This window comes from Eupeodes corollae, chromosome 1 (genome assembly GCF_945859685.1).
Source record: "Eupeodes corollae chromosome 1, idEupCoro1.1, whole genome shotgun sequence".
Taxonomy (NCBI): Eukaryota; Metazoa; Arthropoda; class Insecta; order Diptera; family Syrphidae; genus Eupeodes; species Eupeodes corollae.
This window is the reverse complement of record NC_079147.1, coordinates 7029009-7050315: the sequence shown is the minus strand read 5'-3', so window position 1 is coordinate 7050315 and position 21307 is coordinate 7029009. Positions and strand designations below refer to the sequence as shown.

The following is a 21307-nucleotide window of genomic DNA, read 5'->3' as shown; positions in this document are numbered from 1 at the left end:
ATATATTGGCGTTGATGAGGTCCGACCGGATAATTCCAATTATTTTTATGGTATTCTCTTTAGAAAATCTATGATTTCTTTTTTCATATTCTTCGTTTTGTAGGCTCATTGGGTTGAACCTTACTTTATAAACTTTCCGCCTTCTCGGAATTGGTAAAACGAGATTTAAATTATTAAAATCAATAATAAACGAGCTAAACTGGAAAGGCATGACTGTTTTCTTTTTAATTTCAATAATAGAGAGAAATCAAAATTTATGGGACTATGCAAGCTTGAAGAAGTTTTATAAATAGCATTTTGCGTTTAGAGGCATTATAGAGATTGCATAACTTTATGTAGGGTCCATACAACGTTTTTAAATAAGATTGAGAGTGTCTAATGGTACTGCCCAAGCTATCCTGTTTCATGGTGCGCAGGTATGGGGAGTAGAGAAATATGAGCTATTTGAAAGCTTATTACGCTTTTTCTTAAGGACAATATTCTTTCTGCCGATAAACACACCAAAATATACATATGTATTATTTGGAAGATGGTCTTTCGTTACTGTTTAGTTAAACCCTTAAACTGCATGTTTACTACATTGTGAGAGTACTAAATATGGAGGAACATAAAAATAATAGAGTATGCTATTCAATCAAAAAAGCTAGTTGTATGTAAGAGATTGGAACTTGTTAGCTGCGGACGGTGGCTTGACCCTGAATTGGAGTATGAATGCGGTTTAATTGAAGAAGATGCTTTACCAAGTCATATCCGTCACTGATGAGAATTAAAGGTATGAGAATATTGAAAAGCTTGCTCATCAACGAAAAGGCAATATTATTCAAAGTGCGTACTTAATCTCAACGACAGAAACTATTACACCAGAAAATATAACAATTCTATCTTTGGATCCATATTTAGGATATGAGGATCCAAAGATAGAAAACTGATCAGACTAAACTTAAGGCCCCATTATAACAAGGTTATCGATCTTTGCACCCTCTTTAATCAGCATGAAGGAGAGAATATATATTCTTCAAAGAAGCGATTAAATATAGAGCCCGAATCATCGATGAACATTTTTGATTCAAACCAATAACAGGCATAAGAATCCGTTTACCAAATACACTCTTGGTTTGATTTGACTAATCCTTTAAAGATGTTTTTAACTGTATTGAAAATCCTACCAATGTTTTTTCTTGTTTCGATTTAATTTATTGAAATTTAATAAAATTACGCAATATTTCTTGATTTAACTAATCTTGAAGTTCTAAAAATTTTTGTGTTGACTAAACTAAACGCTCCTAAAATTGATTTTTTTTTAATTTGTCTATTTTGATTTAACCAATCTAACAGTCCTTCCTTCCAATACAATTTGTTTCTTATAGTCATTTGAAATGAAAATAAAAAAAATTAAAAATAATAATAATTATTATTATGTGTAATATGTTAAATTACTAAATTTTTAAAATATAAATAATAATAATGCCCCTCAGGCAGACGACAGTCCATGTCATGTCTTTAACGATTTATTCAGAAGTTATAACAATGTAAATATCAAAATTGTAAACACAGAATAAAGAATATCTATTTACCTATCAATATAAGGAACGAACATTTTCTTGTTACTTTAATTTTTTTACAATAAATAAATAAATAAAAAAATATCGTTATTTGCATTAAAAAAGAACATTGAGTATATCCCCAAGTGTACCAAGAGAAAGATGTTATATGCAAAAATTTACGCTGTAAGTTATTGACAAATAATTTGTTGTGCAGTAATTTAAAGTTATTGTTAAATATTAATCACCAGTTATTACTTAGAAAGAGTATACATTTATGAAGTAGGAAATTGAATTTCATGAAGTAATGTATTAATTTTAGTGAAAATCACTTAAAACAAAATGACGACGGGATTAGAATTACCTACATGAGAAAAATCTTAACTAATGTCTATAAGTTGTTACGTTTGGTGAACACTACAAACATACGCTCCGCTTTAACTGATTTTTTATATTTTTTCTTAATATTGATAAGTATTGTGCAATCTATTGGCCCTAAGAAAAGATTTTTTAAAAACTTATTGAAAAAAAAACCACAACTTTTCTTTCGCCCACTTTCAAAGCTTTCTACTATGAAAAATTGAATATTTTGTTGAGTCAACTAAATAGGTGCAAGTATTAAAATTGTTATTACATTGGAATAAAACAAGTTTCTGTTAAGTTTGGTAGTTGGTTCTTCCACCTTTCCTTATAATCAATTCGTAAATTAGTATGAATTTTACAACATTTTGATATATTAGTTCAACGATTTTTCGCTAAACGCTATGCTTAGTTCATTGCTGAAATTAAGCATTCTTTGTCTTTAAACTGATAATTCCCATCCCCTATAAAAAATTTGTCCAGTTGGAGTAGTTTTTGATATAACGACCTCAAACTTAACTGTTTTATAATAACTGACAGCTTTCAATATAACAACACCTCCTTCACAGTTGTGATTAAGCTTTTTACAGCAGTTTATTTTCTCAAGTCGTAAAAATAAATAAAGTCAGATGCACCGAAATTAAATACTTTTATCATCTGAAAAAACCTAAGTGATACTATTCCTTTTCAAGATTATTTAAGTTTCGTAAATTTCGAATAGCATAACTTTTCGTTGTTCGTCAAGTAACGGTTTTTTAAGTTTACAATTGAGAGACTTGCATTTACACCGAATATTTGTTTTATTTCGCCCCAGAATCACAAGAATTAGATGCACACCTTAAAATTTGCTCGTCTTCAAGCTGCTGTTTTTATTTTCGTTTACATTTTTTCAGTAGGAATCTCTAATTTTTCAGTAAGAATAAAAACCGTTGAGACTTTGGCCAATTTTTATTTTGAAGTCGAAGTTAGCTTTTGAAATACTGCTAAGACATGAAGATCTACCCACTAGTTACATTTAATGCGGATCACTACTGTCACATGATTGAGACCATCCTCCAACCAAACTTAAATCAGTTTACTAGGAATCACAAAGAAGTCTGGTTCCAACGAGATAGAGCCACGGCACACACTTCACGGCGTTCACTAACCATTTTGAGAGAAATGTTTCCAGGGCATTTTCTTTCTTTACGAGGAGATATTACCTGGCCACCAAGGTCCTCTGTTTTATCACCTCGTGATTTTTTCTTTGGGGACATTTAAAGGCTCAAGTCTACACTCATCGCCCAACATCTTTGGAAGCACTTAAGGAGGTAATCTCTCAGGAAGTGGTAGTCATTACACCACAAATGACTCTACGAGCAATAAAAAACTTCCGGGAAAGGCTTCGTAAATTTATTAATAATAGAGGACAATATTTAACGGATATAATGTTTAAAACTAAGTAATTATTTTATTTAACATAAAATGGGATAGTATTTAATTTAAAAAATTCAATAAAATTTGTCTGTTAAATTGTTTATTTATTTGTCATTGCCTTTTAAAATATGGGAGATCTTTTTGCCGGGCTCTGTATTAGATAAACACCTTAAAATTGCTCGCCTTCAAGCTGCTGTTTTGGTATTTCTTTGTACCTACCTTTATGATTTATTTGTAGGAATATTTATTTTTTAAGTAAGAACAAAAGCCATTAAGACTTCGGCCAATTTTATCAGCTGCTGCTCGTAAGGTTAAGTCTTAGTGTTTAATCAATTCGAATTAGCTTTTGAAATACTGCTAAGACATGAAGATCGTCCCATTGGTCATACAATTTTAGATCAGAATTTGAATCTTACTTAAAACACTAAAATAGTTATTTTAAACTATTCAGTACTTGAAAAACTTTAAATTGTCACAGATGTCACAAAAACAAACAATATTTGGAAAAAGTGTAAAAAGCATTTTCAAAAGTGTTTGTGCGTATTTAGTTGAAGAGGAGAGTAAATATAACACTCATTGCTGACAATCTATATATTTTTGTTTGTAAGTTAAAAAATTAAAATATATAATTTTAACATGCAAGGTAGATTTAAAAGAAATGTAATTATGCTGATATAAATTTATTTTTGTGCTCCTTAAAGCATTTATTGAACTTAACAAATCAAACAAAGCATGTTTTTCTTATGTACACGAAATTTAAACCACAATCTGAGTACAACCAAAATAAAGCTAAAATTGTATGTCCTTCCATTTGACTTTTAGATGAAAGTACATCTTCTATTTACTTATTAATTATCTATTATGAAAATAGAGGTTGTTAACACAAATACACCTTACATATAAATTTTTCATATATATGTCTGTTGCTATGATATATTCTAGGCTTAAGTTCGTGCAAGCATTTGCTTATTGTTATTATGTATCTTGGAAAAGCACGTTTATGCCATTATCTTTATTAAAAATATTCCAACGGGGAGGTATAAAAAAAAGCCAATAATAAAATTCAGAAAGTCATCTATTTTATACGATTACTGGTACAGATGAGTAAAAGACATCCAGTGTTTTATATAAGTAAAAATGTACATTGTACACAGAACAGAGTGGGTAAAGGTGAATTGTTGCAAAGTTAAGTAGCATATGAGTTGTAATTGGCAACGTTCTTATTTTACAAAAAATTTTTTTGAAGTTTGAATATCAATAGCATCTAGGTAAGTCCTTCGTTTTCATTTCAACATTCGTTTGCTTTGGATACTATTTTAACTTTGCAAAATATCTCAAGAACAAGCTGAGACATCTAATTTAAATACATTTTCGCTAACAAAAATATAGATTTTAATATAGCGATTAAAGAAATAGTCGAAATTATGGTAAGCTTAGAGTGGTTGTCCGGTATGGAGTAGGACACACTCAGGCTAGTTTAGGCCCAAGATTCATGTGGCCCATTTTCATAACATATGAATTTCAAAGCTTGCTTTTAAGCTAAATGAAACCAGTTTGCTTGAGATCGTTTACATCGTTAGAGTTTGTAGAGACAGATTCCAGAAATCTGATACCAGCCTGACTATCTGAGAAAATAAGGATATCAGATGTTGTTATTATGTTTTTTCTAAGCCAGGGCAAGGCTTCTTTTATCTCCAATAGTCTCACCTGAAACAAGCTACAATGAATGGGAAGGCGGATTTAGAGACTTCATTTGTTTGTAATCCATTTGTATAAAATTAGATTGACTCGTCAGAGGGACTGCCTATTGACTCATGAAATTGACTTTGAAATTGATTCCAAGAATTACGAAGTGGCCAATATTGTTGTTAACTCACATCCGATTAAGTTTTTATGGGAATAGAGCTTACAGCTATTTGTTTGCTAAGTAAACCAAGCAGTTTTAGGAAAAGTAGGGTATCCAGTGATGCAGATAGGGTCGAGCGAAGCGATTCACTGATTTTTTAGGTTAACACCTAGTAGACATCGATCAGCCCAAAGTATTAGTTCTTCTACCAGAACAGTTGTCCACTTTTGAGTTAATTATTCTGCTACTCACCGTTAAATAAATTAATTCCTTAAGCGAATCTTATACTTTCAGAGATGTTAAAAGCGCCTTCGATGTCAAGGAAACCAACCATAGTAAACTTTCTAATGATAGAGGGAGTATTCGACGGTGCGTACTAGGACGTGTGATACCGTTTTCATCGATTTGCAGGCATGTTCGCATACAACGTACCTTCAGAAGCGCTTAAAAAAACTAATCCCCGAATCCAGGAAAAGGAGATCTTACAAAGTGCGAAAACTGGAAAACAATTTGCGTTCCAAAATAGTAGCAAAAGTCATTCTGAAATGCATCAGAGAACACCTTGGGCCACACTCGATGCCAAACAAGCAGGATTTCGCACTGGATCCTCCTGTATTGATCATATCAACGCCCTGCGGATCATTATTGAACAGTGCGTTGAATATCCATCGCCACTACACCTGCTGTTCATAGACTTCCAGAAGGCCTTTAATAGCGTTAACAGGGAGTAAATCCGGTTAGATCCAAATGTCACGTTCTGCACGATGGTAGGTTGTCAGATGATTTTGAAATCCGAAGCGGACTCAGACAGGGCTGTATTCTGTCGCCAATATTGTTTTTGTTGGTGATAAGCGATGTACTACGCGCAGCTTAGTCAGGTAGCGAAGCCATTAAATGACAACAAGTGTGGAGAGAGTAGCAGAAGTTGTGGGGCTGAAAAGTAATTCCGGCAAAACAAAAATTTTCAGCTTTGGAACCAGACCATCCTTTCAAATAAATAATTCCTCGCAACCGGTGGAAAAAGTGGAGAGCTTTCAATACCTTGGAAGTATCGTATCGAATAAGACTCCATCTGCAACATCGACGAAGCTAAAGCGGCATTCGGTATGCTCTTAAAAATTTGGAGGAATATCTCTATCAACTTAAGGACAGAGCTACGACTGTTTCGCACAAATGTCGAATCTGTCCTTCTTTAAGCGTGCAGCACTTGGAAGGTTACTTCAGCCATAACAAGAAAGCTACAAACCTTCGTAAATAGATGTTTTCGAATCATCCGAAGGATTTTCCTGCCAAACCGTAACGTAGAACGACAGGTCAGGAACCTATAAAATCTATAATACGAAGACGTTAGTCTCAATGGATTGGACATACGCTTCGAAAAGGTAACGACTGCATTGCAGGCCAAGGAATACAGTGGAATCCACTCAAACAAGAAGGAAGAAGAACTGGACGACCGAGAAGCACATGGCGAAGGACAGTCGAGGCGGAATCATCGTAAGTGAACCCATCTCCGGAAACCGTACACGATGGAGCGTCGGCGTAGTAGAGGCCCTATGCCCCTTAAGAGATTCCCAACGGACTTTACAAGTCTAAGGACCTACAGAAGTTTGTACCAAAAACTGTTATTTAAGAAAGAATATTCTTGGAAATACAATTTTTTTTTTCTGACGAATTTATTTATTTAAAAAAAAACTGAGTTACAAAAACATGCAAACATTTTTATGAAAATCCAATTGTTTCACAAAATTGAGGTATTATGTTTAATTTCTCAGAAAAGAGATCAGGTCAACTTAGATTTTACAAAACAATCCAATGATTTCATTTTTGCTCGCCTAGGACAGGAAAAAACGGAAATTTTAAAACGATTTACTAAAAAATTTAAATTTTTTCAAAACATATTCTTTCAAAATTCTTTCTTCAATTTTTTGTGAACACCAATATTGTTGCAAGCTTAATCAAATTCTACTCTCTAAGCTATACAAAAAGAAAGTGGCTTCCTTTTGAAATACCACTGAATACCTATTTACATCAATTGCCCAGCCCAAAATTTCTGCCCATATCACGAAACAAGAATAGCCTATTAATATTATATATCTGTCCTATATCTATATCTGGTTGAAAACACTGAACTAAAATTAGAAATCCTTAAACCTTGCCAGACAAAAGTCTCTGGTTATAATAAATTCACATCAAGTTTCTATACTCTCGTTCCCAAATGATGCACAAAAACACAAAATACCTACCTAGATACATATCCCGTGATATTTATAAAATAATTGAATTTTGTGTATTTTTTCTAACAAAAATAAATCTTAAGATGAGAACGCACTATAACAGCATCAGCATCCTCATCATCATCAGCAATAGCACCGCACTCTAACCCTCCTAAGCCTCCTTCACTGATGTGTGTTTATTTTTGTTGACTTAATTGTGTAATTGTAGATATGTTTTTGCAATTACTCAATTGACAGCATATACAATTATAAATGTATCTACATATTATATATGTACCTATACAGATATATAGATATACGGATATGCCGGGTTTTATTAGACAAATGATTACCGTGGCAAAAATAATATGCCATATAAATTCTAAAATAACATCTAAGCTTTTGAATAAAAGAAGACATGGCAAAAATCTCCCTCTCTCTGACATAATTATTCCGTATTCGTGTCTTTTTCATCTTAAAGAACGCTGAATGCAAAACGAAAAAAAACCTATAAATATGTAAAAACTAGGTTATATCTAGAGATAGAGATAAAGGTATGAAGGTACAATATCTGAAAAACATGATGTTTTTCAAATATCGTCTGCATTTTGCAGGCAAAATAAAGAAAAGAGGATTGTTGCAGAATATCTACAGCCATAGCCTTTCCATATCTATGTATGAAAAAACATTTGAAAGATTTAAAAAAATGGAAATACAAAAAACCTTTTGGCACAACTCAGGCGAGTCGAGTCTACAAGTTTCCACTTATCCAAAATGTGTGGCGCTAGTGCTAGACAGACAATTAGATGCACAAAAAGCGACACACAAAAATGTTAAATTGTATTTTTATTCTTTTTTTTTTTTAAATTCGAATTCACAATCACAATCCGTGACGACACAAGAACCAAAGAACTTTTGTACATCGAGCATTATACGAGTACCCGTAATATCTTTAGCTTGAGGTATTTTTGTGGAGTTCGTCCCGTTTGGCAAAAGAGAGAGCTAGCTATGTGTATCTAGCTAGCTAATGAAAAATAAAAGTATATCTTTAAAGGTTTTCCGCCCAGGCCACCGCACCACCAAAAAAACCGAACAGCTTAAATGCAAGAAGACTCAGCAGCAGGAGCAGCAGCAGCAGCAACAACCGGGTCAAAGTCCCCTGGGAGGGATAGGCAATGATGGCTTTGTGCCAGCTACGAGTATCCGAGTACTTTCAAAGAGTATACATATTTATATATGAATGTATAAACTTCTTTGAGCTGCGAGATAGCTTTTTGGGGGTAAGTTTTTTATGTGTTTACGCCCGGCCCGAAAAAAAAAACCGAAAAAGGGACGAGTTGTTGCATCAATTTTGAGGCTATGACTTTTTTGTCCTACCCGTCTTTCTACTATTTACACAATGCAGTGATGTGATGGGGACCAGAAAGGACAATATTTCCCAGAAATAAGAGATATACCTTCCCATAAAGTCAATTGGAGTGGAGACCATCAGATTGTTTGTTGATTTTGAAATACTCAAACGCAACTGCAGTGGAGGAATACTTACGAGTATAGGTACTTTACACGGAATGAAGAGGAGAGCTATGTCAACTTTTTCGGTTTTAATTGAAAATTTTTATAGCTGTTACATTTATGCAGGGGACATTATGCATAAAATGCTTGAACTACTCTTTTAAGCAGGTACCCAAAATAAAAGTTTTACTTTGAATAAAACATTTTCGTTCTAGAATAAATATTGAAATGTTTAAATATTCTTAAAAATTAATTTTAAAATGAGTTTATTTTTTTCTGAATTTTAAGAAAAGTAAAAGAAATAACGTTAATAAGGTCATTTAATCACGCTGACGTGTTACAAAGTTAAATTGCCTAAACAGCCTCTATAATAATTTTCAAGTGATTTTAAAGAATGACTACCTTTTTGAGAGAAATTCAAAACCGCTTTACGAAACTATGAAGATCAGATAGATCTAATTGTCCCCAATCTTATTCTTTTCTTATTGTTGGGTTTACACCGAGAGTTAATTGTTATGATGGTACTGTCGGTAAATTGAGAAATTATTCAATTAGGCTTAAATCAAAACTATTGAATAGTTTGCCTATTGAACTTCGTGCCATTTGTTTTTATATTTTGCCTTTCAGTATCTAAAGAATATTTGTGCCCTCCGAACTCTGGATTTATGCACCAACCAAAAGCACTTTTAAAAACATCATAGTTCCTTGATCATAAACTAATGGAACACATACAAAAAAGTTTGGTCACTCAAGGTTACAAATCCATGACAGTTAAATGTCAACACATTAAAAAAATATATTCCGTACCTTTAAGGACATGCGACAAGTTTCTTAATTAAATGATATACGAGTAGTATAGATGCGAAATTGTTATCAAAAATAAAAATGTAAGACAGAGGCTGGGATGCGACCCACGCTGGTAACTTCCCATCTCATCTGTTATCTTGCTTAAAAGTTTGTAGGGTTGGGTAAAACAAAATTGTTAGTTGAATTGTTCTAAAAAATTTTAAAATTTCCAACAATATTTGTCACAGCCACCACCAAGGAACTTCTGGTTTGACTCTGAATGTGCTCAGGCAAACAAAGCCAAAACGGAGGCATACAGATTGTGGCAGCAAAGGAGGACACGATCTTCCAGCCAGCTCTACGTCGACAAGAGAAGGGATGAGCACCGCTTGCTCAGGAGAAAGGCCGGTGATGACGGTCTGCAGGCAGAGCTTTTTAAGTACGCTGGAGCAGATCTGGTAAGGAGCATGCACTAGCTTGTACTAAAATTTGGTCGGAACAAAGCATGCCTGACGAGTGGAACTTAATCACTATCTGCCCGATTCATACAAAAGGTGAAAGGGAAAATCTAATATCGACCAAATTTTCACTTTACGCCAAATTCTGGAAAAGACCCAAGAACATAACATCGAAACACGCCATCTTTTCATCGATTTTAAAGCAGCTTATGACAGTGTAGACAGGAACGAACTATACCGTGCCATGTTGAGTTTTGGTATCCATACCAAACTGATACGACTTATCACGATGACGTTGGAATATGCTCGTTGCTGCGTCAAAATTGGAAGAGACTCGACAGAATTCTTAAAAACCACCAGAGGACTTCGACAAGGCGATGCGCTGTCATGAAGCTGTTTCAATATTGTTCTTGAAAGAGTGGTGCGCAGCACCAACGCCAATACAAAAGGCACCATCTTTCAAAAATCTTGGATATGCAGATGACATCAACATTATGGGAAGAACCAAACGAGCAGCGACGGGTGCTTTCTCTAATGTCGAGTCTGAAGCAAAGAAAATAGGTCTTGACATTAACGAGGACGAAACGAAGTATTTACAGTGGTCAAATAGAGTCGATTCACACCGTAGACTTGGACAAAATGTGACAATTAACAGTTACAATTTCGAGGTGGTAAACGAATTTGTTTATCTGGGCACTACTGTTAATTCTGCAAATGTCATCAGCGCGGAGATCAAACGTAAAATTACCGTTGCTAACCGATGTTTCTTTGGCCTAAGCAAGCAGTTGAAAAAACACTATACAAAACTTTAACCATACCAGTCTTGCTGTATGGTGCAGAAGCATGGATCCTCTCCCAGGCGGATGAAGGTATCTTCGAGAGGAACGTTCTGCGTACGATCTGGCCCGGTTTATGTCGACAGGTAAAGTAACATCTAGCGGAGAAGATTTAATCAGGAGTTATACGAGCTGTACAGCGTGACAACGCTTAAGACGGCTAAAGCATGTCGAGCGAATGAACATCGAAGCTCCAGCCCAACGCCAAGCAAACTCCGGTGGAGTGATCAAGTTGAGGCCGACGCAAGTCAACTTGGTATTAGAAACTGGAAGCAACAAGCTGGAGATCGAGTAAGCTGGCGAAAGTTATTGCTTGAGACACAGGAGCACAATGCGCTGTAGCGCATTTTTGATATGAAGTAATAGTTTAGATTGCAAATCAAATTTTGTTAAATAGATTTTTAGTCGAAAACAAATGTTTACCAATTTAAGTACCATTGCTTAAATTTTTACAAGTTGGATGAATGAAATAAGTTTGAGAGATATCAAGAACCGAACATGAATTTTAACCAAATTTGCTTACTATTTTTTGTAAATTTTTTTTTTTTTTGTGAAAAACGGACTGTTGGATTTTTATGAAAGAACTACTAATCATCGAAAGCAATATTTTGTGTGTAATAAACACAGTTTGAAGAAAGTAAATTGTTACCAAGTCTTAGTATTGTTTTTTTTTTTTTTTGTAAAAAAACTTCCAATCAGATTTTTCTCAAAATTTTACCGAATGTTGATGACAAAATATTTAAAAGATAAAATTAGTTTAAAACCATTATCTCAAAGTTTTAAAATGATATTTGAGTCGAAATTCAATTTTTACCCAACTTTGAGTAATGTTTTTTTTAGGTTTCGATTTTTTATAAAAAAACTGTCGATTCCATTTTTCTCAAGATCTTACCAGATATTATTTTGTTCAGTTTTTTTGATTCATAAAAACACCGTTATTTGGATTTTTTTTCAAAAAATTTATTTGTTTAATATCACATTAAAATATATAACATACAATTTATTTAAAGTGTCTATCGTCATTGGTTCATGAGATATTTAGGATTAACTAAAATTTTCCAATATTTTGGAAAAATAAAACACTCGTATTCCGTCTCTTATTTCGTCGTCCAATACCGGGTTCAAGGCAGAACTTCTGGCAATCAAAGAAATCCTCGCTTGTAGAAATTGACCCCACTCAACTTGGAGTGCGTAACTGGAGACTAGCTAGGGACCAAGCTAGATGGAGGAATTTGTTGGTTGAGGCCCTAGATCGCACAGGACTGAAGATCCACCTTAAGCAAGAAAGTAAGTAACAAGAGATTTTGACCAATTTTATGAGTTCTGACGATATTTAGCGAGGCGAATTCTTAAAACTGCCCAAGGGAGAAAAAATAGGATTATGCTGTCTGGAAAACTGATTGAATCCCTAAACACAGAGGGTTCTCCACAAAAAGATCTTGATTGCAAATAGTACGTTAATGTTAAATATTATGTTTGTACATATTTACAGATCAAATTGTTTTAGACTTATTGTGATCTTAAATACAAGGTAAGGAATAAGCTAAGAAGTAATAAACTTAACTTAAAAGGCACGGGTATAGGTTCATACATGCAAAAAAAAAACAATCGAAGACTTGGGGGAAAAATTATAGAGTGAGCCGGTTTGGAAGCAGCAGTTAATGGAGTCCCTACAGCAAAATCCTTTGGAGTTCCGCAAAATAATTTTGTTGACAATCTTAATAACAACGGTAACGATAAAATCAAACAAAAAACAACTCAGACAGAAACATGGAAACTAAAAGCCCAGACTTTTGGGTAGATATTGTGTTAGACTATCTCTCAAATATCTCCTATTGATTTTAGCAAAGGACACTTCTTCGCCTTCACTTTCACTCTCCGAATCAAAAAAAAAACAAGAATGAAATAATTTCAAAGAAAACTCATTTTCACATTTGATTTTATAGTTTTTTTATAGTATTTTTAATAAAAAGTCACAATGGAACTCGTCTTAAATTACGTGCTGTCAAAAATAATTTGTTTCGAGTTGATCGACGATTGAAAATCCTCGATTGTATCAAGTTACGTGGTGGCAGCCCAGGACTTTTCTTAATGTTCCAAAATTATGCTTAGTGCTTTCAAAGTAAAAAACTAATCAACACAAGCAACAGTTTGTCGAACTGCCCCTAAAAAGGTCAGTTTCGCAATATACGATTGCTCTTCTAAATACGTTGCTTATTGAACATGTCAGTTGTAACCGTGATGGTTGTTGCATTGGGCTTTCACCTGCGAGAAATTGGCAAATCTTTTAAAAGGTATCATTGTCATGAAATGTAGTTTCTCAAATTAGCGGTTCAAATTCGACATACAAAATCCAACCCTAAAATTGATTGGTTGAGAGTAGTAAGCTACTACGACCTTATTCTCTTCGGACTGTTGCACCACCTAATTTATTTTATTTTGTTAATCTTTGTTCTTAAATTATTTTTATAGAATATTCAATATTCAGTCTCGAAAAATAGTATAGATAGCTACATAACTACTACAATAAGTCTTATTCCAATAATTTACTATCTTTTTTCTGAGCTATGGTAAACTATCAATCCCACAAACCAAATATATTTTATTCTATGTTTGGATAAATACAACACGTAGTACCCAAGTGGATTACACACATTATATCTCTGGTGTATTAATTGAATCCTTGATTTATTGAAAAAGTTTTCTTTCTTATCATCTTGTCCCTTTAGAATATTTTCATTTCTTTTGTCCGATAAATAAACTTAAGGATATCGATCTAAGGAATATAAATTTCATTTGAAAACTACAGGCTACTACCTTTTCAAGTGAATGAAGAATTTCATTTGAATAGAGGAAATTTAAATCGAAATAAAAGAAGATGAAGAAGGAATTCATAAATTGTTCAAGTCCAAAATAAAATCAATTTAATTGTAATCGCATGAAAAAATGCAAAGAAAAGATACTTTATCCTTTAGAATTGAAAAACTGTTGCATTCAACTTTTATATTTATGACTTCGGTCATTTCGTATTGATTTACGTTCACACAGAGAGCAGGTTTATGGAACATTTCCAGAACCACAGTTGTTACAAAATGCAATCAATAAGGGAATTGGGATTCTTTTCTTGTTTTGTATTTACTGAAGGAATAATTCTTTAATTAAGAACCACTTATTTGCCTTTACAAATAAAGAATCAATAACAGCTTCTACTGTTCTGAAATCAAATTCTTTGAATTTAGGTATTAATGGAAAAAAAAATCTCCAAAGATTTTCTGACTTCAAAGTTCTAAAAGTCATTAAGCAAATGGTCCATAAGTTGGGCAATTATTTATTGATCTGTTTTAATGAGGACTAGAATACAAAATCAAAGATTACAAATAAAAGGGACTATCACTTGTCGCTAAGAATCATTTAATTTCGCTAAGAAATACAATTTATTTAATAATAATTTTGGCAATAATTATTATGAGGAAGTGGAAGAAAGTAGAATAAGATTTAACAAAGCAAATTTCATCTATAGCAGACTTATTTTAGAGCAATTTGCATTATGAAGTGAAAGACTTAATATTATCAGATTTCCGATGTAAATTGTTGTCACAAATCATCAGATGGCTTTTAATATATGCTTTCTTCTTCTTTAATAAAGATGTACTTACTTATGGTGACCCATCCATTTTAGTCGTTCGACTTTTTTTCTTCTGGCTGTACAGCCCTTCTCCTCCGCTCACCTTCTATTCATACGGGACCGTAAATCACGTGAATAACTTTTCTGTCAAAATGACCTAGGGTGCTTTCATCCGCTTTTGTGATAGTCCATACTTCTGAAACGAATAACAGGACGGGGATGATAAGGTTCTTATATAGCGACACTTTGGTCCCTTGAGAGAGGGCTTTACTAATCAGTTGGTTTCCTACAAAAGAAACATCGCTTAGCAAGAGTAATTCTTCGTTTGATATCCGAGTTGTTTATTCTGTGTTCATAGTGGAGCCTAGATAGACAAAGTCCCTAACTACCTCAAAGCTATGTAATGTATGTCGATGGTGAATTTTTGAACGTGCGTCGGTGTTATGTACTCATTAACCGCTAAACCAATTTTTGCCGCCTCTGCCTCAATACTCACGAAAGCCCAATTGACATCAACATGAGTTCTTCCGATTATGTCAATGTCATAAGCATATGCCAGTTTTTGGACAGACTTTTGAAAGATAGTGGCTCTAGTATTGACGTGGGGGATCTGAACTATTCTTTCAAGGCAGTTTGGCAGTGATGCCAAAACTGGACTTGAGTCCATACAGCTCGTCCCTCAAGATGCTGTCATACAGGGTCTCGATTAAGAGATCGTAGGTGCCAATTTGATGTTCTTGGGTTTTTTTTCCAGGATCTACCGTAATTCGCATATTTTATCGACTGTAGACTTTCCACACTGATAAGAAGTATCAGGTTCTTGACGATGGAATTAAGATGTTCACATACTACAGCAGAGAAGATTTTGTAAGCAATGTTAAGTAGACTGATGCCTCTATAGTTGGTGTAGTTTAGATAGTCTGTTTTTTTCAGAATCAGGAAACAATACTGAGGTTCTATTTATCAGGAATGCTTTCTTCCGACCATATTTTACAGATAAGTTGGTGGGCATTAAAGCTACCTGCTCCAACGGCTTTGTTAGGTTTCAGCTGATATATGGCAATATTTACTTCCACTAAGTCGGGAGGACGAGATTGGTGGCTTTCGTCATCTATGTTGAATGGATCATCCTGCCTGACAGCGTAATTTCGTTCACCGTCACCGTTATACAGTCTGCAGAAGTGGTCCTTCAATCTCAGCATTGACTGCAGTTCCATTATAATGTTTCTATTTTCGTCTTTGCAGCTTTCTGTTCGAAGTTTAGGTACTTGTGAATTTCATTTTTCCTCATAAAACTTTCGAACTTCATTTTTGCTTTTAAAATATTTGACCGCAAGCTCTCATGCTGTCTCTGAGAAGTCGGTGTTCCTTTCTCCTCTTCTGCTCATAGAGTCCTTCTCTTCTATGGGGGCTTGTGCCCATATTTGTCGAATTTTGCTGAATTTTACCTTCATATGATGAGGCGTTGATGCACCTTTAGCTAAGACTTGTTTCCTAAGTGTGGCTCCAATGACAAATCCCCGTTGAAAAAAGCTTGTTGCATTTCTCAGCAGTATTTCCTATAGTAAATATCACAGTTTGTCTACTTTTTTTTGCATGGTCCACCGTGCATTTCCTGGATTGCAGTGATAGCTGCTTCATAGCAGTCAAGGGTCTCCACTAATTCTTTCAACAAACAGTTTTAATATTTTATAATAATACTATTTTTTTCTAAATATGTACAAATTTGAATGTTTTCCACGCCATGCCACTTATTCTTAAAGTTATCAAATAAAATGATATGACATTTGAGCAAAAACCGCTCCTCTTTCTTCATATCTAAAATTAAATAATTCAACAAATGTAATGTAATATGCGTATAGTAAAATGATATCATCTCAATTTATTCTACAAAAAACTTACAATTTCAACAGTTGGAAAATTAAAATTGAAAAAAAAAAACAAACAAAAATACCCAAGACACAATTGGACTGAACCTAAATGCTTGTTTTAAATTTGAAATGGAAATTTTTATCTAACGAATTTTAAATTGCAACTTTTATCTCTTCAGATGATTATTGCAGAAGCTATTTTCTTTTATACCTCAGCACTTATGTAAATGATGTTAAAAATGTTTTCAGGGCTTATGGAGAAAAGAGAAAAGAAAATGAGATTTTCGTCCTTGATGGGACATAAGGTGTGAATTCTTGTGTGGAAAATTAATAACACCAGCTCCACCCACGAAATGTATACCCTATTGAAGGTGCCTTGACAAGGGTAGCAGATATTATCAGCATGTCAGAATTGAAACACAATAATTTTTGAAATTCAATATTTTTGCGAATAAAGATGTCCCAAAATTCTTTTTGTGAAAAATAACTCCCACAAAGGGATCGCAAAACAACTCATGCCCAAAAAAGGAAAACAAATATATTTTCTTCTATTTGCGGTGAACCGAACAATTTTTGGTTTCTTTATCTCTGCAAAAGAATTTCAAAGCTTATTTATTTAAAAAGAAAAGTTTATTACTCTTTCTTGCGCAAAAAACAAAATGGACTACTAGGTTGAATTAATATGTTGGCATAGGAAACCGAAACGAAGATGACGAGTCTACGGACCTATCCTAATTATTTACCAACAAAAAACCCCGCCTTTAGAGTTGACTAATAAAACCGACTCGTACTACAGTAACTTTTAATGAATTGGTTTTTCTTTGGCCGAAACCAAAAACACCGTTTGCCGTCTCTCGTCATAGAGCAAGCTTCTGCAGATGTTGATTCGTTTTGTTGTTAAGAAAGTGAAATGTTTTTTATTCATGTTTAGTGGTAAAGAGTCCTTGAATCCTTCATTAAATTAAAAACTAATCTTATCGGAATATCTAATTATTTTCCCACCATACTCGTACTCGCAAAGAAGGTATAGGATTCAGGTTTTTGAAAAGTTAAACTTATTTTCGTTACTCTTGTATTTGGGTTAGCATAAAGTTCTGCGGTACAAGTAGACTCCTTCCTCGCTGTTTCCATAGTGTAGTGTATCTATAGGTTTGTAATTAAGAAGTTAAATATACGTGGTGCTGCTACATATATTTAAATGAGACTTCGAGTCGAGTATAGGTCTGACTATCTTAATTTTCAAATTTGAGCTAGAAATTATGTGCTCTTTTTCATGTAGATAAATTGAAAGGTTAATTTTTTAAATAGTAAGAAGCAAATAAGATAGTTAAGTTCATCTAAAGTACTAAGAGGAGGTTAGGAGTTTATGGCAAAGGTTAATTTCTAGACACTCAGAAATTACAATATTTGGGGGTGAACCGAAATAATCAAAAATTTAATGAAAACACGTTGGAAAACGTCGACGTTATTTAGAGTTTTAAGAGAATTTTAATATGTAAATGGGAAGTTGAAGCTCAGAGAAATTATAATTTTATTATTGGTTTCGATTTCGATATTGAATGTGAATTTAATATGAAATGAATTTTAATTAAAACAAATGTTCTTTGATTTTCATATTGATTCATATTCTTCGCCTCTGATGTCGTAGAAATTTGGGCTCAGAGATTTTAGATTAAATATAAACCAAAAATATGGGAAAACACTACAAATTGCAACGGAAAGTTCCATGCTGTGTTCACCTTCTACCGCTGAAGATAATAACCTAAATATATGAAGGTAATCACCTTTAATATGGCTTCACAGCGTCACATGGTCTTTGGTATTTTAATTCGTGAACGAATACTTCACATCTTATATAAAATAAACAAACTATGGAACTCAACAGATCGTATAAAACAAATGCCTAGTGACTTACAACTCTCAACCATTTCTGTGCTCGAGTAACGTCAGTGATAGATAGCTGAACCCGAACGAAATTTTGGAACGCCCTTGGGCAATTTGTCAATCCTTCCAAAAGCCAATACCCATGATGAAAAACTCGGAGGCCTGACGTTGCAAGCCAGTCCGCCAACACTCTAGACTTGTTTCCTACCTCTGAACCTAGTAAAAATGCGATTATTGCTTCTAAGCACATCAAACCGTTGTATCATATCTGCAAATTTCTCATGCCAAACTTTAACTGGGGTTAAAGAGAAAAGTCATACGAAAACCAATGACGGTCTCAAGCTGATGGAATTAAACTACTGCCGAGCAAATACCAAAAAAACAATATCTCGAAGCTGGCCTTCCTTTAATGAAAATGTATAAAATGTATGTAGAGACAGTGAGACATGTTTCCTGTAATATTTTTCGTAAAGTTTTCAATGAATCATTTTGTTTGTCGTTTTTTAAACCCAAAAAATATATTTGCGATAAAGGCGCTAAGTTCACAGCAACAAGAATTCCGAATAAAAGTGAAAAACGAGATTATGACGTTCATCGCAGTAATCATAGTGAAGCAAAAGCTCAGCGTGATATTGATCGAAAAAAAACACAGTGGTTATCAATTATGATCTCCAAAATGTTTTTTTCGCTGCCGAAAGCAAATGCTTCGAGTTACTTTTATAGGCGTAACTATGCTGCATATAATTTGACAGGATTTTGCCAAAATAATAAAACCACCTACTGTGGAATTTGACACGAAACGATAAGCTAAGCTGGTCTGGAAATGACACAGCACCTGATGTTACTATTATTTTGAAAAAGTTCTGAAAGATATTCCAGAAACAAAAAAAGAATTATTTTGTGGTCCGATTGGTCCGCAAAATAAAAACACAATGGTATCCTTAGCCATTCTTAAATTTGTGGAATGTAATACCAGTATTGAGACAATTACACACAAGTATTCTGAACCAGGCCATTCCCTATGCTGTGCACAGTGGAATCGAAAATACTTAAAGGACTTGGTAGTTTAAAGCCTCTTTTCTTTGAAGGAAGTATTCCGAAGGGAATGAACTACATCAAAATTAAGCTTAAGATTGCGCAGCTTTAGAAAGAAGAGTTTTTGGTTGTTTAATAAAGCTATAGTCTGGATCTTAAAATGGTACCTTACAAAGATTGCAGACAAATCGAATATAGAAGCAATGACCTTCATTCCTTGTATTATAAGACAAAACATAGTCAGGATTTTCAAACGGTTACAATCGCTTAGACTATGAAAGGCTCAAAGTGTAATACCCTTCCTACTGTCGTACAAAGTGTTTTCAACATAAAGCTAACCAAGGAAAAGAAAAAAAGACATTCAAGCAATGTTTCCGTTCATGTCTAACATACAAGATCAACGTTTTTACGAAACCATAATAAGAAACCATTAAATGAAATGTAATTATTAACCCTGGATGATAGATCCAAATCTAGCCTAAAGTCAATTTTAAATAGAATATCCTTAGAAATACAACACAAATTTCAAATGCTTAAAAACTTATCTAAGCATTTAGAAGTGAAATTTATGTTTAATTTCTACGGATGTTATCGTTAAAGTCGACTTTAACTAGATTCAGATCTCCTAATCAGGGAAATTGAGTTCTATTATTTATTTTTATATTATCACCTTAAGCTACTAATAATTTGTAGATTTAAAACGAAACAAAACACTCTGAAAGAACAAAGTGTGAAAAATGAATTAAAGACTGTTTCTTATTTTTATTTATATTATTTTTAAGAGTAAAATATAATTAATTTTTTTTTTTTTAAATGCAATGAAGCTTTGTTTTTTTTCAGTTAATATAATACTACATAAAAATATAAAAGAATTTCTCCTTTATTTTTTGTTTAAAAAAAAATAAATTATTCAACTTTGAAAAGTAAATCTTTTATTTGTGAAATAAAGTATTTTTCTAAAACATACATATTTTTTTTTTAACAATAGTACCTTTTTTCCTTTCATAGTACCTTTCAGAGAACCTAAAGTAATCTGATTTGAATAATGAAATTGTTAATGTTCAATTTAATACAAAATATCTCTGGTTTCTTATAATATCGTTGTTAATTCCTGTCTTGTTCAATATTATTTTTTTTTTTTCATTATCCACCAATTTTATCAACTTATCTTCACTCCATATAACTTTTTTCAATATCCAAAATGACCTCTGTTTGGATTTTCATTTATCTTGAAAGAAGAAAAAAAGAAATTTGTAAATTGTTTTTAAAAAAACATTAGTTCCAAAAATAAACAAAAGTTTTCGATCTGGACTTTAAAAATCGATTTCCTAACATTTTGAAAAATGGGCATAGAACAAGATAGAACTCAGGTGACGAAATTTTCTCCTAATAAAAGTTCAATAAGTTTTTCTGAAATAATTGAATGGCTGGCATTGCTTAGTAATCAACATTTTGATGCCATCAGAACCTGGATTAACATTAGATTTAAATTGATATGCCTTAACTTAAAATAGAGAAACAAGATACAAATATGTTTGTTAAAATGACGGAATGAATACTACTACCACTTTCTATAAAATTAGAATGGGAATGATTAACATATACATTTATTTTTGACACTCCTTTTGTAAGCTCGTCTTACAAAGACCATTTTCTTGCAGAACAGACAAGGCCATGAAAGCGGTGATCAATTTTCAGCTTGAAAAATATCTTGAAGAACTGAAGATTCTTAATGAAAGAAAGTAAGATTATTTCACTTGAATGAATTATCGAAAATACGTGCATTTGGTATTGATGAAATTCTTCAATACAATTTATATTTAACGAAGTTTTGTCTGCCACTGAAAATTTATTAGACTGTTTCGCTAGCAGTACCTTCACCTTTTCACATTCGTTTCTAGGTTCACATCCTTGTCCTTCGGAT

General features: G+C 33.3%; 1 protein-coding gene across 10 annotated transcripts in view; it reads right to left on the bottom strand.

The window, feature by feature from the left end:
* LOC129941371 (sodium/calcium exchanger 1) overlaps positions 1-21307 on the bottom strand; it is a 216246-nt gene that overhangs the window by 115562 nt on the left and 79377 nt on the right. The window lies entirely within an intron of this gene.